The following is a 26,393-nucleotide window of genomic DNA, read 5'->3' as shown; positions in this document are numbered from 1 at the left end:
AGCTCACCCTCCCGCCCAGCTTTGTGTCATCTGCAAACCTGGAGTTATTGCATTTAGTTCTCTCATCTCAATCATTAATATATGTTGTGACTAGGTGGGTCCAAGCACTGATCCCTGTGATACCCCACTAGTCATGGCTGCCATTCAGTAAAAGACCGGTTTATTCCTGTTCCTGTTTCCTGTCTGCTGTGCTCAGTTGAAGCCAGTGTTGTGCCACAATGCCATGTGCTGTCAATGTGTGCAATCACCTTTTGCGTGGGGCTTTATTAAAAGACATCTGAAATCCAAGTAAACCACATCCCCTGGTTCACCCTCAATCATTCTATTAGTTAAATCCTCAGAAATTTCAGGAGGTGTGGGAAACATGATTTCTCTTTCATTATGTTCCAAAGAAGATTCTTACTGGAACGGGACTGTTAGCTCTGTTTCTCGCTGCCCACAGATGCTGCCAACCTGCTGACTTCAGTATTCCGTTTTCACTTCAAATCCTCAGCATCTGCAGTATATCATTGTTACTCCCTTGCAGAAACCCACCTTGTCTCTGTCTGACCCCCTCAGTATTTTCCTGTTATCACATCCTTTCCAGAGGGAGGCACACCCTGAGTAAGGATATGGCTTTGGGGAAATTGGAGACAGTGTGGTCATTTGGTGCAGAGGGGAAGAGGTGCTTTTTGCTTTTTTTGGCTTATAGTTTGTCAGTTTTTTTTAAACAGGATAAACTGAAGCCCAGGTTCAGGGTCCGACACAGAATGGTAATATCACAGGTAAACTGCAGGTTCACTGGTTGGTGATAATTATTCATGTGTCCATCTGTTACACTCAGATTGAAGGCAAATATGGGAAATAATTGCAGATTACAGACCAAATGATCAGTGTGATTTTTAAAAAAGTCAAATTAAGAGCTAAGTAATTAAAATGGAGATGCAAGGCCAGGTAATGTGTTGTTCCCACATGATGTAGGAGCTGAAGGACAACACTTGGCTCATTGTGTTGATTGCTTGAGGAACTCTGACTCAGAATTGATGAACTGGAGTCTGAGCTCAGAATATTGTGACATATCAGGGAGGTGAGAGATACCTGGACATTGTGTTTCAGGAGGCAGTCACATCCCTGAGATTAACTACCTCAAATTTGGTCACTGGTAAGGGACAGGAGGGAGTGACTATGAGAGAGGTAATGCTGTAGGAGTCATAGCCCTTGAACTTGTGTAACAGGTTTGATATTCTCACTCCCCATGGGAATGAACGTGGGGGCTGTAGGAACGATGAGGAAGCTGACCATAGCAACATGGTACAGGAAGCCATTCAAGAGGTGGGAGAAAAGGGAAATGGGATTGTAATCAAAGATGACAGAGTCAGGGGAATAAACAGTGTTCTCTGTGACCAGGATCAGGAGTCCCGCACGGTGCCTGGATTCAGGATATCTCACTGGGCTGCAAATGAACTTGGAGTGGTCTATATAGATACCAATGAAATCAGCAGAAAGAGGAAAGTGAATCTACTGAGGAAATATGAGCAGCTACAGACTAAATAATAAAGTAAAACCAAAATGTTAATAATCTCTGGATTGCTACCTGAGCCATGCGCAAATTATCGTAGGCTCAACAAGATTAAAGAGGTAAACACGTGGCTCAAAGATTGATGTGGAAGAAAGGGGTTTGAATTCATGGGACATTGGAACTGGGACTGGGGAAGGATGGAGCTGTTCCAATGGGACGGGCTCCACCTGAATCATTCTGGGACCAGAATCCTGGGGAATTACATCACAGCCTCAGAGTGAAGGGATGACCCTTTAGAACTGAGATGAGGAGAAATTTCTTCAGCCAGAGGGTGGGAACTGTATGGAACTCATTGCTGCAGAAGGCTGTGGAGGCCAAGTATTTGAGTGTCTTTAAGATGGAGATAGATATGTTCTTGACTGGCAAAGGGGTCAAGGACAACAAGGGGAAGGCAAGAAAATGGGGTTGAGAAACATATCAGGCATGGCCGAATGGTAGAACAACTCGATGGGCCGAATGAGGTAAAAACGACTTCAACCCCAGGGCATCAATGTGGATTTTAACAGTTTCCTCATTTCCCCTTCCCCCACCTCATCCTAGCTTCTAACCTCCAGCAACTCGATCCCCTGACCTGTCCGGACTTGTCCGACCTGCCCAGCTCGTTTTCCACCTATCCACTCCACCCTCTCTTCCCTGACCTATCACCTTCATCTCCTTCCCCACTGACCTATTGTACTCTATGCCACTCTCTCCCCACCCCCACCCTCCTCTAGCTTATCTCTCCACACTTCAGGCTCTCTGCCTTTATTCCTGATGAAGGGCTTTTGCCCGAAACGTCGATTTTGCCTGTCCTCGGATGCTGCCTGAATTGCTGTGCTCTTCCAGCACCACTGATCCAGAACAAAAAATGATTGGAAAGGCCAGTTGCGAGAGGAATACAAATAGTTTACAATGAGACATTGATAGGTTAAATAAGTGGGCACAAAGTTGGAAAGTGAAGTATAATGTGGGAAAATGTGTAAAGCTGTTCATTTTGGAAGGTAGAAGAAAAGAATATTATTTACATGGAGAAAAACTGCAGAAATCTGCAACACAAAGGCACTTGGGGGTAATTGTTTACAAAACACAGAGAGCTAGCACACAGATGCCAAGGGTAATCAGGAAAATGAATGGAATATTGGGCTTTATTTTACCAAGATTGGAGTATAAGAGTAGAGAAGTCTTACCGTAAAAGTATAAAGTGCTGGTGAGACAATATCTGCAATACCGTGAGTAGTTTTAGACCCATTATTTAAGGAAAGATTATTATTTCATTGGAGACAGTTCAGAGAAAGTTCACTAAGATGACCCAGGGATTGTCTCATTCGCAAAAATTAAACAGGATAGGACTCCTTGGAGTTTAGAAGAATGAGAGTTGATCTCATTGAAACATATAGGATTCACAAGGGACTTGACAGGGTAAATACTGAGAGGACATCACTCTTCATGGAATAGTCTAGGACCAGAGGGCATAGTCTCAATATTAAGGAACAGCAATTTAATATTGAGATAAGGAGGAATTTCTTCTCTGAGAATTGTGCATCTTTGGAACCCCTTGTCACAGAGATATGTGGGGCAGAAGGCCTTGTGTATTTTTAAGGCTGAGCTAGGTAGACTCTTGATCAGTAGGGGAATTGAGGGTCATGGGGAAAGGGCAGAAACATGGACGTAAGGAATGTCAGATCAGCCATGTTTCTATTGCAAGATGGAGCAAGCTTGAGGGGCTGAATAGATTACTCCTGTTCCACTTCTCTGGTTTTATTGGCCGTACAGTCAGGTCACTCGCTTTTAAAACATGCAGCAATCCTTCAGTAATCCATGGTTTTTAAAAGAGTCTTTTGCATTGTTGAGTGAACAATCAAAAGTTCAGAAAAATAAAACACAAGGTCTTCTTTGATAGTTTGTATTGATTTCCATTGGTGAAATTGACATATTCGACTATTGTATGCAAGCATTGACTCTCCAGTTTTTGGTGTTATTTCCCGGTTGCATAGTTGAAAAATTAAAGAACAAGCTTATTGTATGCCTTTCATGACCTCAGGGCAATAAAGTACATTTGAAATGTAATTACTGTTGTATTATTGGGAAATGGAACATATCCATTTTGACTAGTTGAGGTCAAGAAGTGTTGAACAGAGTAATTCCTAGGCAAATTGTGTAAATCAAAATCTCAAGTTTACAAAGAAGCATGAGACATTGGAAGGCTGTGATAATAGAACAACACAGCCTAATAGTACATGCAGTCCTGCAAATATCATTTGACAATGTTTGAGCTGATACATGCAAAAGATTTACTGTAGATAATTTGAAAGAAATAGAGCGAACAAGTACTGCCACTGAATGTGATTTCTGAGAATGTTCTTCACATTTTCATGAGAAACTTGTTAAAAATTATCTCTACGGCCTTCACCTCCCCTATATCCAGCTCAATCTGGACTAATCAAATGAACTAAGGATGACACAGAAGTGGAGAATCATCATTGCTGTTGAAAATGTGGCTATAGGAACCATTCTTACAAATAGAAACTTCTATTCTTTTGAGTCTGAAAGAAGTTAAATACAGCTTGGGTTATGACTGAGGCTAGAGGAGCACACTGTTGCGCTCGTTTAACTATTCTATAGGACACACTGAGATGGCTTGTTAAATACCTTCATTAATACCAAATTTTAAACAAAATATTCCTCAGTTATGTTCCTTTAGAAACACAATTATTATTATCCAAGCAAAACTTATATCTATAAAGATGCTCAAAATGTTCAACAGTTGATAATAAGGAAGTTTAATTGTTTAGAACTGTGTACTCTTCAAAATAACCCAAAGCATACACAAAAATGTACACACGCACACACCTCATAAAAAGAGAAAGTATGGGAAAATCTCTGGAGATATTTTCTTTTGAAGAAAAAGCATTTTCTTGCCATTAGGGTAATTCTTAACAGTAAAAAGGATATGTGTAGAATGCTCTGAAATCTGAAGTCTGTTATTCAGATGTTCTGGCACATGTAATCAAGTCTCTAATCACTTACAGTTTTCTCTGGAGTCTTGGCAGACACAGTTTGCTCAGAAAGTACAATATTGAGATGGTCCTTCAATCAATCTTTCAGAGGAAGAAACAAGTTTGATCTCAAAAACATGACATTTTTTAAGAATTAGGAGAAATCAGCTGGGCTTTCCTTCCTTACAGTTCTTGTTCATTACAAATTCCAGATACCAAAACGGTCTCTGCCCGATCCCTGCTCAAATGGCCCGTGACCTGGAAATTTAAACATCTTTTGAAGAAATCACCCAGTTATTTCCACAAAACTTGCAATACATCCACTTAGGTTTATAGGAAAATTATTAAAAATGAAGCATCTCATGACATAAGTGTTGCACCGTGGCTTTGTGGTTAAAAATGCTGCCTCACAACACCAGGCTTTTGGGTTCAATTCTAGCCTTGGGCAGTGGTCTCCGTGTCTGCATGAATTTCCTCTGGGTACTCCAGTTGCCTTTCGCAATCCAAGAATTGCAGGTTAGATGGATTGGCCATGTTAAATTGTCCATAGTGTCCAGGGATGTATAAGTTAGGTGGATTAGGTTTAGGACATGCAGGGATAAGATCGGGGGGTAGGTCTGATTGCGTTCCCTTCAGAGGGACAGTGTGGACTTGATGGGCCAAATGGCCTGCTTCCACACTGTAGGGATTCAATGATCCTAACATGCAGGAACATCAGAAGTGGGAATGGGCTATTGAGCTGCTCACATTGTACTACCGTTCAGCTGAATGGTACATCAACCTTGTTATACCTCTTCTAATCCACATTCTTTAATTCACTGAACTAATACAACAATTTCCCCTTCAATGTAAGCAAAACAAAGGAGCTGGAAGCTTCAGGGAGTATAGGAAGCAAGACAGAGGACATGATCTTGTCTGTACCAATGGTGGTCAAGAGCTTCAAGTTCCTTGGAGTAAATATCACCAGGAACACTTCAACCCCAGGGCATCAATGTGGATTTCAACAGTTTCCTCATTTCCCCTTCCCCCTCCTCACCCTAGTTCGAAACTTTCAGCTCAACACTGTCCCCATGACTTGTCCGGACTTGTCCTACTTGCCTATCTCCTTTTCCACCTATCCACTTATTCCTGATGAAGGGCTTTTGCCCGAAACATTGATTTCGAAGCTCCTTGGATGCTGCCTGAACTGCTGTGCTCTTCCAGCACCACTAATCCAGAATCTGGTTTCCAGCATCTGCAGTCATTGTTTTTACCTAACAATCTACCCTGATCCATCCATGTTGATGCTCCATGGAGAAAACACACCAATGCCTGTACTTCCTCAGAAGGCTAAGGAAATTTGGTATGTCCACAATGACTTTTACCAATTTTTATTGATGCACTATAGATAGCATCCTATCTGGGTACATCAAAGTGTGATATGGCAACTGTGCTGCCCAGGGCCACACAAAATTACAGAGAGTTGTGAACACAACCCAATCCATCATGAAAACCAGCCTTCCTCCATTGACTCTGTCTACAATTCCTGCTGTCCTGGGAAAGCAGGCAATATAATCTCAGACTACTCCAGTTATATTCTTTCCCCACTTTTCCATCAGGTAAAAGAAACTAAAGTTTGTAAATAGGTACCAACAGATTTAAGAATAGCTTCTTTTCCCCGTTATCAACTTTATGAATGGGCCTCTCATATATTAGAGTTGATCTTTCTCGGCACCTTCTCACACTATCACTCTGTATTCTGCTCTATTACTCTGATGTGTTAAAGTAAGGTATGATTTGTCTGTTTAGCACATAATACAATACTTTTCACTGATTTCAGGACGTGACAATAATAAACTTAATCAAATCAAAACAAATCAAATTAAATGAATTCAAACAAGTGTAATGATCACAGATTGTGAGACTGAATTCTCCCTACATCCAGTTCCGTTCTGTCTGACATTCCAGACTTTTGTTACCCTTGATGTAAAAAAGGGTTCCTGAACCTTTGCCCTTGAGTGACCTAACTATAAATTTATGATGATATCTCACTTTGTTCCTCCCCAGTTGAGGAAATAGTTTCTCTGGGCTCAATTCTATGCTTCCCTGCTTGTGGATTTGTGTGACTAGTAACCTCCAATGTACCCTTCTTACTGCTGACATGTTTCCCTTCCAGACCCATCTGAAATTCTATGGGGTAAGGGGAATTGAAGGTGATCTCCTTTCCGTGAGCATATTGAGGTCCTTAAATCGACTCTTAAGGGATTCATCCTGGATGCTGAAGGCAGAGGAGGCCCATGTCTTGAGGGAAGCCCAGCAGCATTAGTTATATGGATTGGTGACAGGAAAGAGTGTTTGGAGAAATGCATTTGAACATAGTCCTAACTTGTTTGTAGTCAATTGTCTGCCAATTTCAAAGTACTTAGGGTACGGAATGCATTGCCTAGAAATGTGGTGGAAGGAGATCCAGTTGAGGGACTCAAGAGGGGATTGGGTGGTTATTTGGGTAGAAGTAGTGTGCAATGGTCTGGAGAAAAAGCAGAAGATTGGCACTAGGTAATGATGCCGATTTGAAGGGCCAGTACAGGCACTATGGGCTGAATGGCCTCCTCTGTAGCATAACAATTCTGTAATTCTGTAACTTTATTTAGCATGTGGCAGCCATTAATTACATCACATGAAACATGATGTCCGAACTAGGAAGCTGAGATTAATTGAATTTTCAAAGCTGTAAGAGAGCTAGCCATGTTAAGAAAGAAGCAAGGAAGAATAAAAACTATACTCTGTGACTTTAAATTGCCGGGTGAGTCAAATTCTCCATTCACTCTGTACTATGGGCAGGTGGGACTAGATTGGGTTGGGATATCTGGTCGGCATGGACGGGTTGGACCGAAGGGTCTTTTCCATGCTGTACATCTCTATGACTATATGACTCTACTGTGGAAATGAATAGAGATATTGTAATAAATATTGAAACAGGAATAGAAACCCTGTCATCAGTGTCAGATAAATAGTGCTAAAAGCTACATTGCAGCCTAGATCTCACAGAGAAATAAAGAGATCAAACTGCCCAAGATCTTGAAGACTTTGCAGACGTGTTTTCAACCCTGTTTCAATGGTACTTATGAACAGCATGTGCTCAGCATATTAACTCAGGGCGAGAGAGAGACTATTCATCAGAAAGTAATGGCTTTGACACATCCATCAGCTTCCCATGATTTGAACATCAAAAAGATAAGCTCATTAAAGATAGATTTCAGAGTCAACAGAGATCCTATTGTGAGAGCAGATCTGCTGAGAGAGGAGAGGTTTACTCTCAAGAAAGCTATTAACATGTGCAGAAGTTCTGCGGTTGTCAATCATCAGCTGAAGCATATTGAGAAAAGAGCTTTGCATATGCTGAGTGATATACACATGGGAACTACATACTGAAAAATAATGAAGTAAGATTTGAAGAAAGTCCAGCAGAAAGATGAAAGTAGGAGTTCAGTATTGTGGTGGATATCACACAATGGGGAAAGTAGTGGTCTAACTTCAAACAGAAGAATGACTTTGCAAGCTAGGGTTTAGCTCGAGAGATTCAAAGCAAGCCTATAATGGTGACTGCTTGAAAGATCTTAGGTGGTGATTATAATGAATCATTATACACCATATAACATTTAACATCTTCAGATCCAAAAGTAATGAACAGTTGCGAATATTAGAATGATGTCTGCAGGACCAGTATCAGTGCTTATGAAGTGCCAGACAGGCACCAGCACTTAGAGTCATAGAATCCTAGGAGCTGTACTCATCCATGCTGACCAGATATCCTAAATTAACATAGTCACATTTGCCAGCACTTGGCCCATATCCCTCTAAACCCTTCCTATTCATATACTCATCGAGATGTCTTTTAAATGTTGTAATTGTACCGGCCTCCACCACTTCCTCTGGCAACTCATTTCATACATGCACCACCCTTTGCATGAAAAAACTGCCCTTAGGCCCCTTTTAAATCTTTCCCCTCTCACCATAAACCTATGCCTTCTCGTTCTCAACTCTCCCAGCCCATGGAATATACCTTGGCTATCCACTCTATCCATGTCCTTCATGATTTTATAAACCCCTCAGCCTCTGACGGTGCAGGGAAAACAGCCCAACCTTCTCAGTCTTTCCTTATAGCTCAAACTCTCCAACCCTGGCAACATCCTTGGAAATCTTTTTCAAGTTTCAAGTTTCACACCATTCTAATAGCAGGGAGAACAAAATTGCAAGCAGTATTGCAAAAGTGACCTAACCAATGTCCTGTACAGCTGCAACATGACCTCCTAACTCCTATACTCAATGCTCTGACCAAAGGCAAGCATACTAAACACCTTCTTCACTATCCAGTCTACGTGTGACTCCAGTTTCAAGGAACTATGAACCTGCACTCCAAGGTCTGTTTGTTCAATAACACTCCCCAGGACCTTACCATTAAGTGTATAAGTCCTGCCAAAATTTGCTTTCCCAAAATGCAGCACCTCACACTTATCTAAATTAAACTCCATCTGCCACTCGTTGGTCTGTATCTTCATGCAACATTATGAGCTTCACAAGCGTAGGGACATAGGAACAAAGAGTGCAATTCTGCCCTTTGAGCCCACTCTGCCATTTAACATGATCATGGCTGATCTTGGTCTCAACTGCACTTTCTTGCCTGCTCCCCGTAGCACTTTATCCTGCTTTTCAGAAGAAACGTACCTGTTTCTTTCTTGAATCTGTTGACTGATTCTGCCTCCACTGCACTCTGGGGCAGTGGGTTCCACAGAATCCCTATTTTCCGGAAGAAGTAATTTCTCCTTGTCTCAGTTTTGACCTGAAGAAAGTGAGGACTGCAGATGCTGGAGATCAAAGTCAAAAGTGTGGTGCTGGAAAAGCACAACTGGTCAGGTGGCATCCGAGGAGCAGGAGAGTCGACATTTTGAGCATAAACTCTTCATCAGGAATAATGAAGAACTTATGCTTGAAATGTCGACTCTCCTGCTCCTCGGATACTGCCTGACTGGCTGTGCTTTTCCAGCACCACACTTTTTGACTTAGTTTTGAGCATGCCTCCCCTCATACTATATCTATAACCTCTTGTTTGAGACTGTCCTACAAGGGGGAACATCTGTTCAACATCCACCTTATCAATCCCCTTTAGAATTTAATACAGATAGTCCATCTGTAATGCGATGGTTGCATTCTTGTGAAACCCTGCTATATAGAAAAACCACCCTTTAGAAACAGCAGGCTCAGAGTGTTGGCGATGTAATTGCATTATAGCCAACACACATTTTAAAAGTTTGCACCTCAGAAACAAGGTCTCCAATTTATCATTGGCGTCATATCAATTTTGGGTTGATGAAATGTGCGTTATTGAAGAATGACCTGTACCTCAATCAAATCCCCCTGATTCTTCTTAACCCCAGTGAGTACAAGCCCAAACTATTCAACTACTCCTCATGGAACATCCCTTTCATCTCTGGACTCATCTCTGGTGACCCTCCTTTGAACTGCCTCCAGTGCCATTACATCTTTCCTTAAATAAGGCAAGCAAAACTGGACTCAGGATCCCAGATGTGGTCTCACAGACGCTTTTAATGTATGATGTGATTTAAAATGATGACAAAAAAAAGAAGTCTTTGAAGCTAAGGCCAAGGCTACACAAAGGAACAATATACCTTCTCAGAGGCTATATGAAGCCGAGAGCTCAATGTAAAGGGTAAGAATGAAGATCTGGATTTCCAGATCTAAGGTTTTCAGCAGCTATAACAAGTCTAACATTTGAACTGGTAGCCAGACACCTGCCAGAAGAGATTTGTGGTGTTTTACAGGCTAAAAGTCATTTACTGATGAGCGGATTCTAAAAGATTACAAGGAATTTTTTTTTGTTTGCAGATGTTGGCAATCTTCTGACATATTATCTTGACATAGATGAAGTGAGATCTGCTGAAGAGATACCTGTCCACTCGCTTCTAATTATGTACCTGGATTCCCAAACCTGTTTGTTCATGGACGGTTCCGTTTTCTTACCATTTATAAAACGCTCCAAATATCAGGTAACATTTACCACTTTGCACGTTGTGTCAAAGTGCAATGTAAAACACCTTCGACTAATGAAAGAGAGGCATGGTAGCAATATTTAGTGTTGTTAGTAATGCTTTGAGTTTGCAGATATCTATTAGTGCCTGTTTTCAAGTCCTGTCTCTGAAATCAGATTTAATTGCTGCATTGTTCCAGAAATGCTTTGTGTAGTGCCAATGAGTATTTTGTTTGTTTGCTGTGACGGACTTCAGTGGAATTATCTGTCAGATACACTACAGGGAAATGTGGCTCCCTGCGATTCCTTGCTGTGTTTGGATTTAGTGCCAGGGGCACAATGCAGCATATGGCAAACATGGATTGTCGGTGATTCTCTTCTGAGTGAAAAAATGTCACCGGAATGTTTGTTTTTCTCAGACTGGGACTTTCAGACGTCAGTCAGTTTACACACCTCTGGCTCATCACATTTGATTTTCATGAGAATTTTTGATATTGATATGCTCAGAGTAAATATATTATCCATGCAGTAGAGGTTGGAGAGACATTTCCGGAAAGAGTGTTAAGGAAATATAGGAAACACGACCACAGCTATTGTCCATGCTTTGGACATTCCAACTAGTTTTTGTATTAGAAACACTTTACTCAAACTACCCTCGTTGGTGAGGTGGACAAAGGGACACCGAATTCAGTTTGCAGTTTATCTCCATCTTATTTTCAAAAAAACACCAAATTTGAGCATTTGCCAAATTCCAATGATATTTACTCTCTATCTAGCTATATCCACCTGAGAAAGGATATTATTCAACATGATCCATGTGTTTGAGCTGGGCTGTTGGAATCTCCTTCCTCTCTGATGTAGGGCTGGCTCTCTTCCATGAGGGTGGATCTTACAGGGCAGGGCGGATCTTCACCTGGATCTCCTTGGGTTGCAGCACTGTCTTCCACAATGAGACTTGTTGCTAGTCTTCACTGACAGGGTGGCTTCCAGGTGTATATTTTTATCCCCTCTCACCCCTGACCTTTACAATGTTCTGTGGTATTTAGCCAATGGGGTCATTGGGGGGTGGCGGGGGGGAGAGTGGGGTTTATAGCATCCAATAGAGTCATGCTTACACCCTTCTTAATTGCCATGGCAGGGACATCTAATATGCATGTCCACATGCACTGGCTAGCAGACAAGGTGCCACATGAAACTTCTTCAATACACAACCCTTGGGCTGGTTGTAACTGGTTCCCCCAAACCCTTGTAACCTCTCTGACCTGCATTTCCTCTGTTCTCTGTAGCCAAAATGCTGGCTGCTGTTTGATTTAGTTTGGTCAATTTTCTGTCAAGCCTGATTTCTCCAGCTGTGGGTCAATTGAGAATGCCCAATTTCGGGCCTATGGCTGCTTGATTGTACAGAGGAGCTGTAAAGTTGAGACCAGAAGATAATTTATGAAGAATTTGGATAAATACTTGAAAATTAATATGGATGAATCCAAGTCAAAATAAGTGAAATGATTTATTTTTGTATATTTTGAGGCAGAACAGCCATAATAGTTGACAAATGTACTTCAGGAAGCTTTTGAACAGCTTCTTTGTCACTGCAGTGGTAGGTTAAGATTTGGTTGCATGGAATTGTAGACAATACTGATACATACTTTGTTAGACTCAAGTCAGAAGTAGACAAATGGCTTTTTGATCGCTCCACCTTTGAAGGCAACATGATTTGTTTTTATTTGAAAAGGATACTCTTGCCAATTTAGTGAGCTGTTTCTGCACTTTGATCATTGGACAGGCCTGTTTGTGTTGAATAAAGAAATAATGAATTATCTTTATTTTACTTAAACACGCCAAAACAAAATAAACTAGGCTCCAATCTCTCCCTCTCTGACACACAAACACAAAGACACACGCAAACACAAACACACATGCACATATTTAAACATGAACACACGTACACATGCACACGCACACACGTATGCACACATATTTTATGATAATGGAACAGGAAATTAATACATTCACATTTCTCTGAAGTCATTGTCTTGGTAGCAGATGTGCCATCTCTAGTGCATTGAATTTGGAATATGAATTGCACAGTAATGCAAATTAGATAGCTATCTTGACCATGAGTTCAAGTCACTTTTGTCTGTGTTTTCAAAACTCTGTTTTGAAAAGTTCAATTCAGATGTGAACAAATCTGGATTAAAATGTTTTTTGGCATGAAGCATATCTTTAATCAAAATACAGTGCTGTTAGTGATGCTTTGAGATTGCAGATGTCTAGCCTTCTTTCAAGCTCTGTCTCTTAATTCAGATTTGATTGCTACTTAGTCCAGAAATGGGTGGCACGGTGGCTCAGTGGTTAGTACTGCTGCCTCACAGTGCCAGAGACCCAGGTTCGATTCCAGCCTCGGGCAACTATTTGTGTGGGGTTTGCACATTCTCCCTGTGTCTGCATGGGTTTCCTCCCACAGTCCAAAGATGTGCAGGTCAGGTGAATTGCCCATAGTGTTAGTTGTCTTTCAGAGGGAAATGGGTCTGGATGGGTTACTCTTCGGAGGGTCGGTGTGGACCGGTTGGGCCAAAGGACCTGTTTCCACACTGTAGGGAATCTAATCTAAAAGCTTTGAGCAGTGCCAATGAGTATTTTGTTTGTTTGCCGTGACAGACTTCAGCAGAGTTATCTCAGTCAGATACACCACAGGGAAATGTGCGTGCCTGCGATTCCTTGCTGTGTTTGGATTTAGTGTTGGGGCACAATGCAGTATATGGCGAACATGGATTGTGGGTGATACTTTTCGAAGGTGAAGGAGGCATGGGATACAGGGAAATCTGCCTGTCTGGTTACAGAATTGGCAGGCCCATATAAGAAAGAGGATGGTGGTAGATGGAAAGTATTCAGCCTGAAGCTTGGTGGCCAGTGATGTTCCACAGGGATCGGTTCTGGGACCTCTGCTCTTTGTGATTTTTATAAATTACTTGGAAAGGTGGGTTATTAATTTGCTGATGACATGAAGGCTAGTAGCGTTGTGGATAGTGTGGAGGGCTGTTGAAGGTTGCAATGAGACATGGACAGGATGCAGGACTGGTATAATAGGTGGCAAATGGAGTTTAACCTGGACAAGTATGAAGTCATAGAATCATAGAGATACACCGCTTGGAAACAGATCCCTTTGGTCTAACCCGTCCATGCTGTCCAGGTATCCCAACCCAATCTAGTCCCACCTGCCAGCACCTGGCCCATATCCCTCCAAACCCTTCTTATTCATATACTCATCCAGATGTCTTTTAAATGTTCCAATTGTATTAGCCTCCACCACTTCCTCTGGCAGCTCATTCCATACACATAAAATCCTCATGATTTTATAAACCTCTATAAGGTCACCCCTCACTTCCGACATTCCAGGGAAAATTCCCTAGCCTATTCAACCTCTCCTTATAGTTCAGATCCTCCAACCCTGGCAGCATCCTTGTAAATCTTTTCTGAACCCTTTCAAGTTTCACAAAATCTTTCCGATAGGGAGGAGACCAGAATTGAATGCAATATTCCAACAATGGCCTAACCAATGTCCTGTACAGCCGCAACATGACCTCCCAACTCCTGTACTCAATACTCTGACCAATAAAAGAAAGCATACCAAATGTCTTCTTCACTATCCTATCTACCTGCAACTCCACTTTCAAGCAGCTATGAACCTGCACGCCAAGGTCTCTTTGTTCAGCAACACTCCCTAGGACCTTACCATTAAGTGTATAAGTCCTGCTAAAGGTCGTTTTCCAAAAATGCAGCACTTCACATTTATCTAAATTAAACTCCATCTGCCACCTCTCAGTCCATTGGCCCATCTGATCACGATCTCGTTGTATCTGAGGTAACCTTCTTCGCTGTCCACTACACCTCCAATTTTGGTGTCATCTGCAAACTTACTAACTATACCTCTTATGCTCACATCCAAATAATTTTTATAAATGATGAAAAGTAGTGGACCCAACACCAATCCTTGTGGCATGCCACAGGTCACAGGCCTCCAGTCTGAAAAACAACCTTTCATCACCACACTCTGTCTTCTACCTTTGAGCCAGTTCTGTATCCAAATGGCTAGTTCTCCCTCTATTCCATGAGATCTAACCTTGCTAATCAATCTCCCATGGGGAACCTTATCGAACGTCTTACTGAAGTCCATATAGATCACATCTACCACTCTGCCCTCATCAATCCTCTTTGTTACTTCTTCAAAAAGCTCAATTAAGTTTGTGAGACATGATTTCCCATGCACAAAGCCATGTTGAGTATCCCTAATCAGTCCTTGCCTTTCCAAATACATGTACATCCTGTCCCTCAGGATTCCCTCTAACAACTTTCCCACCACTGCCGTCATGCTCACATGTCTATAGTTCCCTGGCTTGTCCTTAGCACCCTTCTTAAACAGTGGCACCAGGTTAGCCAACTCCAGTCTTCCGGCACCTCAACTGTGACTATCGATGATACAAATGTCTCAGTAAGAGGCCCACCAATCACTTCTCTAGCTTCCCTCAGAGTTCTTGGGTACACCTGATCAGGTCCTGGAGATTTATTCACTTTTATGCGTTTCAAGACATCCAGCACTTCCTCCTCTGTAATCTGGACATTTTTCAAAATATCATCATCTATTTCCCTACATTCTATAATCTTCCATGTCCTTTTCCACAGTAAATACTGATGCAAATTACCTCTCCCATCTCCTGCGGCTCCTTAGAAAGATCGCCTTGCTGATCTTTGAGGGGTCCTATTCTCTCCCTAGTTACCCTCTTGTCCTTAATGTATTTGTAAAATCCCTTTGGATTTTCCTTAATTCTATTTGCCAAAGCTATCTCATGTCTCCTTTTTGCCCTCCTGATTTCCCTCTTAAGTATACTACAACTGCCTTTATATTCTTCTAAGGATTCACTCAATCTATATTGTCTATACCTGACAGATGCTTCCTTCTTTTTCTTAACCAAAACCTCAATTTCTCTAGTCATCCAGCATCCCCTATACCTACAAGCCTTTTCTTTCACCCTAACAGGAATATACTTTCTCTGGACTCCCGTTATCTCATTTCTGAAGGCTTCCCATTTTCCAGCCATCCCTTTACCTGCGAACATCTGCCCCAAATAGCTTTTGAAAGTTCTTGCCTTTCTCCAATTTAGAACTTCAACTTTTAGAACCGATCTATCCTTTTCCATCACTATTTTAAAACTAATAGAATTATGGTTACTGGCCCCAAAGTGCTCCCCCACTGACTCCTCAGTCACTTGCCCTGCCTTATTTCCCAAGAGTCGGTCAAGTTTTGCACCTTCTCTAGTAGGTACATCCACATACTGAATCAGAAAATTGTCTTGTATGCACTTAAGAAATTCCTCTCCATCTAAACCTTTAACATTATGGCAGTCCCAGTCTATGTTTGAAAAGTTAAAATTCTCTACCATAACCACCCTATAATTCCTACAGATAACTGAGATCTCCTTACAAGTTTGTTTCTCAATTTCCCTCTTACTATTAGGGAGTCTATAATACAATCCCAATAAAGTGATCATTACTTTCTTATTTCTCAGTTCCACCCAAATAACTTCCCTGGCTGTATTTGCAGGAATATCCTCCCTAAGTACAGCTGTAATATTATCCCTGATCAAAAATGCCACTTCCCCTCCTCTCTTGCCTCCCTTTCTATTCTTCCTGTAGCATTTGTATCCTGGAACATTAAGCTGCCAGTCCTGTCCATCCCTGAGCCATGTTTCTGTAATTGCTATGATATCCCAGTCTCATGTTCCTAACCACGCCCTGAGTTCATCTGCTTTCCCTTTTAGGCCACTTGCATTGAAATAAGTGCAGTTTAATTTATCAGTCCCACCTTGTTCTCTGCTTTGTCCCTGCCTGCCCTGACTGTTTGACTTGCCTTTGTTCTCAACTGAACCAGTCTTAGATTGATCTCCTTCCTCACAATCTCCCTGGGTCCCACCACCTCCCCACCTTACTAGTTAAAATCCTCCCAAGCAGCTCTAGCAAATCTCCCTGCCAGTGATTCACTTTGGAAGGTCAAATTTGAATTCAGAATGGATGGGTAATTGGGAGGCAGATTTATAAGGTCACAAGTGAACAGTGGAATTTCGGACGAATTGAGGACAATGGAGGATTTAAGGAGCGAAGCAAGACAAGACGGCATTGAGAAAGCTGAACCCGGAGGAAAGCATCACCAGCTGGTGAGCTGAAGCAGTGGCACAGACAAGTGCTGACAGAGAAGTGAAAGTCAGCAGTCTTTGTAATGAAGAGGGTATGGAGTTCGGAATTCAGCTTGAGGTCGATCAAGAAGCTGAGGTAAGAAGGATCTTATTTGACATGCAAGGTTAACCGGGGAGGAAAATAGAATTAGAGGCTATAGGACTGAAGTTCCTGTCTTCAACCTTCCCAACATTTAACAGGAGGGCACAGTCAAAGTTCTACATGCATTGTTTGAGTGATTTCTACTCTCTTGCTCTTTAATTCAGTCCACTATGGAACTGGCCACTGTTGGAATATTGCGTGCAATTCTGGTCTCCTTCCTATCGGAAAGATTATGTGAAACTTGAAAGGGTTCAGAAAAGATTTACAAGGATATTGCCAGGGTTGGAGGATTTGAGCTAGAGGGAGAGGTTGAACAGTCTGGGCTGTTTTCTCTGGAGCATCGGAGGCTGAGGGGTGACCTTATAGAGGTTTACAAAATTATGAGGGGCATGGATAGGATAAATAGACAAAGTCCTTTCCCTGGGGTCAGGGAGTCCAGAACTGGGGGCCATAGGTTTAGTGTGAGAGGGGAAAGATATAAAAGAGACCTAAGGGGCAACTTTTTCATGCAGAGGGTGGTACGTATATGGAATGAGCTGCCAGAGGATGTGGTGGGGGCTGGTACAATTGCAACATTTAAGAGGCATTTGGATGGGTATATGAATAGGATGGGTTTGGAAGGATATGGGCCGGGTGCTGGCAGGTGTGACTAGATTGGGTTGGAATATCTGGTTGGCATGGACGTGTTGGACCGAAGGGTCTGTTTCCATGCTGTACATCTCTATGACTCTATGTAGGTATTCAAACTAGTGCCTGGCGCAATAGAGGGATAATGAAAGAATTTACATTTATACATGCCTCTTACATCAATAATCCATACCATAGCTCTTTACAGTAAATAAAGGAATATTGACTGCATGAATAATTTGATCTATGGCAGTATAATGCTCTCTATCCAGCTTATGTAAAAGGAAGTGCACATTAATGGATTAATGGTTCCATGCTATCCTATTTAGGCATTCAATATGTAAATGTTCTTGGAAATGTAACAAAACTGATTCAAAAAGAGACCTGCTGAGGAGGACAATGAAATCAATTCAGGATTTTGCTGTTAGTCGCTATTTCCCTATGGATAAGCTGCAACCAGCCCATGCCAACTAGGCTTTTGAATGGGATAAGATGTCTTATTAGAATATTGACTTTGCATACTGTTACATTAGTACATTGTTGTGGAGTGTTGTTTATGATTGTGGCTCCAGACACATAAAAGTACAGTTTCTTGATGTCCTAATGGACTAACCTAACAGCCAATGTGCATTAAGTTACCTTGTTCATCTAAAGTTCTGGCTCAATTCCTGCTATCCATTTAATTCAATTCCTTCATTCAAAACATGAGAACTGGACCTCAGTAGACATTTCTGCTATGGTTCCGTTCCCTCACTGTTAGCCAATCACTGCTGCAAAGTGAAAATATCATCAAATTGGGCCCATACATCAACAGCCTCACACCAGAACGATGTACAGGAAATTGTACACATTTTAGGTGTTTTATGATTTGTCTTAGGGTGGGGGTGGGGTAGGGATGTGATGTGCAAGAAATATATCATCATCCTTATTTGCCTAATTCACTCTTAGCTCATGGACTGCACATTTATCAAAGAGTAATGCACTTCAACGTAGATTTGCCATTAATCAATTTAATTAAAATTGCTCTTTTCAAAGGTCAGATTTATCAGAATTTTGACTGTTTCTTTTGTACAATTTTAAGAATGGTTTTTTTTGGGGGGGAGCCTTCATGGGTATTCCATTGATACACGGAAACATGTCTTGATATCCTGTACCCAGAAGGAAAAATCACTTGAACCTGACTGAAGGCTGCAACTGTATTGGACGGGCCACTCACAACAACAATTGATATACACTGGGAGTACTGAATGGCTGGGAAGTCCAACTGAAGATTAGATTGTACCATGCCTCTGTGTACAGTCTCCCAGTCCATTCACTAACCACGGTCTTTTCTCACTGTTTAATTTTACTGCTGCAATAAGTTAACACAGAGACAAATTTCTCAAGAATCCAGCAGACTGATTGAATTGTTTGAGCTTTTCCCTGTACTGGTCATGAAGTGAAGAGCTCCCCCGGACTTTTCTAAGAGACACCAGTGATCGGGTGAAACTGTAAGACTCAAATAATCTAGTTTATTTCATGATGAAGTTGACAAATTAGGAATGGAGATTGGATAGCTAATGGTACATTCAGTGATGGTGATACAAACATTGGAGGAACTGTGAAAACATAACCATTTGGTACAGGATATTTAAGTTGGAATATGTCAATGTCCTGGCAATATGTGGGCCATAGGTCTGAACAGTGAATGAAAGGGTCGTATTTCTATAAATATACAAGGTACAGCCACCAGAGTCCCACTGGAAGGAAAAGATTGGCAGTGCTGTTAACCTGAAGGTTGCTACATCACAGGTGACACTGAAGAAGGCAGAACCATTCTGGTTACATCAGCCAGTGTGTGACAGAACACAGTGTTGGCATTGCTCTGCATTGCTGACCAGCTATCTAGCCAACTAAACTAGCTGACCTGCAACATTGCTGGGCTACAGTTGGTAACTCTAGGTCATCTCAAAATGCATCACAACCATTGATGTTTTCTATTCCCTTCCTGTTGTAATATAAAACACAATTGCCATGTTGTGCACTCTCAGTGAAATACAACAGTGGGTGAGATGTAACCTCAGTGCCCCACCCGATCTTGGAGGGCTTCCTGGCTGCTAAGTTCAGTTCAAATTCTGTCAGCACTGTTCTGCAGTTTTGAACAAGGTGAACTGCTCATCCTGCTCTATATTTCTGAGTTCCTTTTCAATATCAAGAGCAGCCTCGTATCTGCGCAGTTGTTTTCCAGCTCCCCCAAGGCAGCCTTCAGGCTGCTCAGATTTCTGAGAAGTTTTGACTTGTGCTTGATTTCAGTGTGAAATGCAACATTCGGAGACAAACGCTACGGTCCCGTGATCAGGAGATTCAAGACTGGCAGATTCTAAAGTGAATTAGTCTTTTTATTATGTTGTCGAAAGCACTCATTTCATCAAGGATCATTGGCCACCACCTACATGCAGTAATTCTGCGTCAGCGATTTTAATTCTCAGAAGGCAGAAGTAGTTCATTACAGTTTTACAGAAGGGAAAAGGAACGGCAGATCCTGACATAACATGCAAGTAACCAAGAGAAATTATGTCACTTGAAGGCTTTGCTAACGCGCAATGAGACCTATTTACCAATCGCTCTTATGCTTGATCACCCACACAATCACCATCTCTCTCAATACTGCATTTTAAAATTCTTCCTGGATGAAAGCAGAATTCCCACGGATGCTAAGAATCTGAAATGCTGGGCAAAAAATTTCCCCTCCTTTGTGTTGAGATTAATGGTGAGTGGGATGACTAAATAGGGCAAGAGTGGGGAAAATCAGATTCCCAATGTTGAGAAAACTCTGTAATTTAGCTCCGAGCTTTCGATGACATGTTCTGAAATTATCCTTGAATGGTTAGTCCCTGGTGATTAGTGAAAATCATCATTGTCCCAGAGGCTCTCTCTTGCTAGAGTTCAGAACTGGACAAGGGCTACTGAACCAGAAACGTTAACTCTGTTCTTTCTCTCTACAGATGCTGTTAGACCTGCTGAGAATTTCTGGACATTTCTATTTTTGTTCCTGATTTGCATCCGCAGTTATTTGTTTTTTTTTCTGTTGAGTACAGATGTCCTGAGGATGAGGTTTCAATGCCTCAACCATTTCCTTGCAAAAAAGTCCAGAAAGGGTGTTTTGTATCATTGTGCTCTTCCCAACTTGTGCTGAACAAGATGACATGTCCTGGATATAGAGATGCCGAGATGGTGGATCAATGTTTCAACTGATCTTGTATAGTAAACCGTGAGCGATTTTGAACTGGGGCTCAGCAGTAGGGAGAGGGGACATCAGACATGGGTTGGAGGGGGGATCACTCTGAAGTGAGGAGTTAAGACAGCGCAGGAGCTGAGATGACAAGGTGAATCCCAGAGACCCTCCTCTCCCTCTCTCTCCCTTCTTCCCTGACTGTCTTCCTCAACCCTCACCCCCCAACTGCAATCCCTCTCAAGTTCTCTCCCAGTTGCCAAAACATTCACCCCCTTCCCGAATTCCCAACCTCCCAGCTTTATGGGACTCAATCTCCACGTCCCTCAGGCTGCGTGCCCCCGAAATGTTATAGCACTTGTGCAGTAATGTCAGAAAACGTTACTAAAAACGAAAGAGGTACACCACCAGTGAGCAGATAGAGAACTATCTCAACTATGCACTGAACAGAGAGTGTGAGTCACAAATTCATTTATAAAAACCTAGGGTACCAGCAAAGATTTCTAACGTATATAAGTGGCCCAGGTTACATCAAGTCATTACTGATCATGGTGCTGCATTGTGAAGGAACAGAATTCAGCTCAGACCAATGTATGATATATAACCCATGCCGCAGAGTGTGAGGGAGAAAAATCCGACAATGGTGACTGTATGAAGATGCTGAGGGACAGCAACCTGCAGCAAAATGGTTGTCAGCTAAGAGCAACTATGGATAACATGGACCTCTCCAGATGGTCACCAGGTCAGGATAAGTTGTCAAAGTTTGTCTAATATTGTTAGCTCTATTCAGACCAGTTTAGACCATAATTGAATTGACAATCCATACCTTTGAACAATACCTATAACTGTTCAGGATTATTTCCTGTGAAAAACTGGGGTTGTTGTGTAATGTTTCAAAGTAGATTGGGAGATATTCTTATGATACCATAACTATACCATGTCAGATGAGCTGATGGTATAAATCAGTCTCCATCTTACTTACTTCTCTTGCAGCATGACATGCTGAGGGAAGTTCGCTACAGCATATCTAAGCTTGAGCCCATTCGTGTGAGTGCCTGTGATTTCAGTATCCAAAGGTAAAAGGTTCAATAAAATCTTCAGTACTATGTGACCCATCTCTCAATTGAATGTTATGTGAGCTAACATAAATAAGACATGCACATAAATGAGTAACATTAGCAATCATTTCACTGGTAACTTTAAAAATGTTGGTAGTTGTGCCCAATGTCAAAAAGTGTATTGCTGGAAAAGTATAGCAGGTCAGGTAGCATCTGAGAAGCAGACCTTTCAGCCTAGAGGTCCCAGGTCTCCAGACAATCTCCTGCCCACTTGCAGGCTCACCTTGCTCACCTCTTGCTGCTGTTGTCTTTGGATTCATAGACAGGAGGAAGATGGATGAGCATTGCAATCCTGAAATGTCTGAGGAGAAGGTATTAAGGATCCTGTGTGTCTCTCCTCCTCCCTATGGCATCACCCTGTCTCCCTAAGAAGAAGGAGCAGGAAGTGAGGACAAGGTCCTTGGTCTAGCTGCCACCTTGCTGTTGATGCTGAGTGCCCGTGGCTAAAGAATAGTGAGCAGGTCCCCACACCTAACCAGCGACAGGACCACGCTGTTACCAACCTTTCCATGGACAGATCCAAGTGCTTAAAGATTGGTGCCACCATAATCTTAAGATCATTGACTGACTCCTTCACCAATTGCTCCAGCCTCTGGAAAATGTCCCTATACCTGTCTCTGCATTAGAGCAAGTCAGTAATAGTCAAGAAGAAAGGCATACAAGGAAAACAGCAAATGTGACCCCACGGTTTAAAAAGGGAGGTAGACGAAATATGGCGAATTATAGACCTCTGTAGTGGGGGAGATGCTTGAGTCTATTATCAAGGAAGAAATAGCAAGGCATCTAGATAGAAATTGCCCCATTGGTCAGATGCAGCACCGGTTCATAGTTGAGAGTGTGGCGCTGGAAAAGCAGAGCAGGTCAGGCAACATCCGAGGAGCAGGAAAATCAACATTTCAGGTTCCTTCATCAGGAAAGCAGCATGGGTTTATGAAGGGCAGGTCATGCCTGACAAACCTTTTGGAATTCTATGAAGATATTACAAGCAAAGTGGACAATGGGACCCAGTGGATGTAGTGTACCTAGATTTCAAAAAGGCCTTTGACAAGGTGCCACACAAGAGGCTACTGCATAAGATTAAGGTCATGGCATTATGGGTAATATATTAGCATGGATAGAGGATTGGTTGACTAACAGGAAGCAAAGAGTTGGGATAAATGAGTACTATTCTGGTTGGCAATCAGTAACCAGTGATGTGCCTCAGGGATCAGTGTTGGGACTGCAATTATTCACAATTTAAATCAATGATTTGGAGTTGGGGACCACGTGTAGTGTGTCAAAGTTTGTAGATGATGCTAACATGAGTGGCAGAGCAAAGTGTGCAGAGGACTGTGAAACTTTGCAGAGGAACATAGATACTTTAAGTGAGTGGGCAAAGGTCTGGCAGGTGGAATACAATGTTAATAAATGTGAAGTCATCCATTTTGTAACAGTAACAGTAATAAGGGTTATTTCTTGAATGGTAAATAGTTGCAGCATGCTGCTATGCAGAGGGACCATAAGACATAGGCCATAAGACATAGGAGCGGAAGTAAGGCCATTCAGCCCATCGGCCCATTCGGACCTGGGTGTCCTTGTGAATCTGAGAATGTTGGTGAGCAGGTACAACAAATAATTAGGAAGGCAAAAAGAATTTTGTCCTTCATTGCTAAAGGGGCTGAGTTTAACAGCAGGGTGCTGCTGAGGCCACACCTGGAGTACTGTGTGCAGTTTTGGTCTCCTTACTTGAGAAAAGATGTACCGACACTACAGAAGGTGCAGAGGAGGTTCACTAGGTTGAATCCGGAATTGCGGGGGTTTGCTTATGAGGAGATACTGAATAGACTGGGATTATATTCATTGGAATTTCAAAGAATGAGGGGGATCTTACAGAAACATATAAAATTATGAAGGGGGTAGATCAGATAGATGTAGAGAGGATGTTTCCAGTAGCAGGACAAGAGGGCATAGCCTCAAAATTAGGGGGAGCAGATTTACGACTGAATTGAGAAGAAACTTCTTCATCCAGAGGCTTGTAAATCTATGGAATTTCCTGCCCAGTGAAGTAGTTAACGTTACTTCAGTAAACATTTTTAAAGCTAAGGTAGAGGTTTTTTGAACAATAAAGACATTAAGGGATATAGTGAGAGGGCGGGTAAGTCCATGAAAAGATCAGCTATGATCTTACTGAATGGCAGAGCAGGCTCAATGGGCCAGATGGCCTACTCCTGCTCCGAGTTCTTATGTTCTTATATTCATACGTTTTGTCTGAGGCCAAGCAAATGCCTGATCTACAACAGTCCTCCGAGTGCCAGAAACCTCAGGCATTTCTTTCTTAATCATTTACAGAGACATTTTGGTGATATGCTCTCCAGAATTTGCTTCTCAATCAAACCCAGAGAGATTACCCACTGAGGTGAAGTGGGCCATAAGACAGAGGAGCAGAAATTGGTCCTCAAGGCCATTCCATGAGATCATGACTGATCTGATATTCTTCAACTTCACTTTCTTGCCTTTTCCCAGTTATCCTTGACGCCCTTACTGACTAAAAATCTGTCTGTCTCAGCCCTGAATATACTTAATTGCCCAAGCTCGAGAGCCATCTGCAGTAAAGAATTGCAAAGACTCATAACCGTCTGAGAAACAAACTTCTTCCTCATGTTTGTCTTAAACATGTGATGCCTTGCTCTGAGATTCTGCCCTTTGGGCCTAGATGCCCCCACAAGGTGGAACAGCCCCACCAAGTCTTCTGAGAATTTGCAGGAGTAAGAAAGTCACTGAGCTGGAGGAGGATACAGGTCAACACCTTGCAATGAAGATCATCAGAGGTGGAGGTGGGGCTGAGGGCCTCTGGATTAGCATCTTCTTCATGGAGAAAGAGAATTAGTTGAAGAAGATGGATAAAAACTTACACAGAATAAGCCTGAGTTAGGATCAACGGTAATGGGGAAGCAGCACAGCACAGCTTAGAATCATAGAATTATACAGTGTAGAAGAGGCCCTTTAACCCATCGAGTCTGCACCAATGTATGAGAAACACCTGACCTTGAACCTAATCTCATTTACCAGCACTTGGCCCATAGTTCTTGAATGTTATGATGTGCCCAGTGTTCATCCAGATACCTTTTTTAAAGGATGTGAGGCCATTCATCTCTACCACCCTCTCAGGCAACACATTCCAGACCATCACCACCCTCTCAATAAAAACATTTTTCCTCACATCTGCCCTAAATCTCCTGCCTCTCACCTTGAACCTACAACCCTTCACAGCTGACCTTTTAACTAAGGGAAATAGTAATGCCTTATCCACTCTGTCCATGCCCCTCATAATCTTGTGCACCTCAATCAGATCACCCCTTAGGCTTCTCTGCTCCAACAAAAAAAAACCCTCAGGCCTATCCAACCTTTCCTCATAATTTTAATTTTCCATCCTAGGCAGCATCCTGATGAATCTCCTCTAAACCTCTCGAGTGCAATCACATCCTCCCTGCACTGCCACAGTACTTTAACTGTAATCTCGTCAAAGTTCTACTGAACTCCAATATGGCTTCCCTGCATTTCTAATCTGTACCTTGACTGACAAAGGCAAGTATCCCACATGTCTTTTCCAGCATTCTACTAACATGCCCTTCTGCCTTCAGAGATCTCTGAACAAGCACACTAAGGTCTGTTTGTTCTACAAACAATATATCACCTCACACTTTTCAGGATTGAATTCCATTTGCCTATTCTGTTTATAGCTTCTTGTAGCCCTTCACTGTTAGCCACCAATTTTTGTGGCATCTGCAAACTTGCTAATCCAATCTCCCAAACACATTTATATAAATGACAAATAATACGGGGTCCAGCACAGACCCCTGTGGAATGCCCTGCTTTCTCACTAATGTAACAGCAGTCCTCTGTCCCCGGGCCAGATCCACGAACCCCTCCTCACAGGAAGACTGATGCTCTGGGGCTTCAATGATTAGCCTCGAATAACCACAATATTTTCCTTTGAGTTGGGAATGACTCTAACCTGCATTGAGAATTCTTCTTGATTTCCATAGATTTTATTGTGATGTGCTGTACATATATCTTTAGGAATTGGCATCTTGACCTGCAATTTGTCACTGACCACCATGAGACAGGAGGTAATGTACAATCCCATCATTCTGCCAACAGAATTAAGCAGCAGTACAGCCATGTTCACACAGTTTTCCAATTAAAAAGGCTAGCATATAGTCGTAACTTCAAATAATGAATCCGCATTATTGCTTGACCAATCCTTGTATGTTTGCCATGTTTGTTATAAATGATGACTTCAATGTTGCGAGAGCTCCTTGATACCACCTTCAGTGAAATGCTGTCTTGATGTCAAGGGCAGTCAATGTCACCTCACCTCAGGAGTTCAGCTCTGTTGCCCATGTTTGGGTCAAGACTGTACTGAGGTCAGGAGCTGAGTGAGCCTGTCAACAGTAAATGCAGGAGAGAAATGGACTCTGATGGGAAAGACAGCAAAGAATGTGCAAGTGAGTGTCTCCTCCTTAGTGTTCACAGGTCTATTCACTCTCAGTGTGCACTTGCATTCCCTTAC

Source organism: Chiloscyllium plagiosum, chromosome 18, assembly GCF_004010195.1.
Source record: "Chiloscyllium plagiosum isolate BGI_BamShark_2017 chromosome 18, ASM401019v2, whole genome shotgun sequence".
NCBI classification, from domain to species: domain Eukaryota; kingdom Metazoa; phylum Chordata; class Chondrichthyes; order Orectolobiformes; family Hemiscylliidae; genus Chiloscyllium; species Chiloscyllium plagiosum.
Note: the sequence above shows the minus strand (reverse complement) of the source record.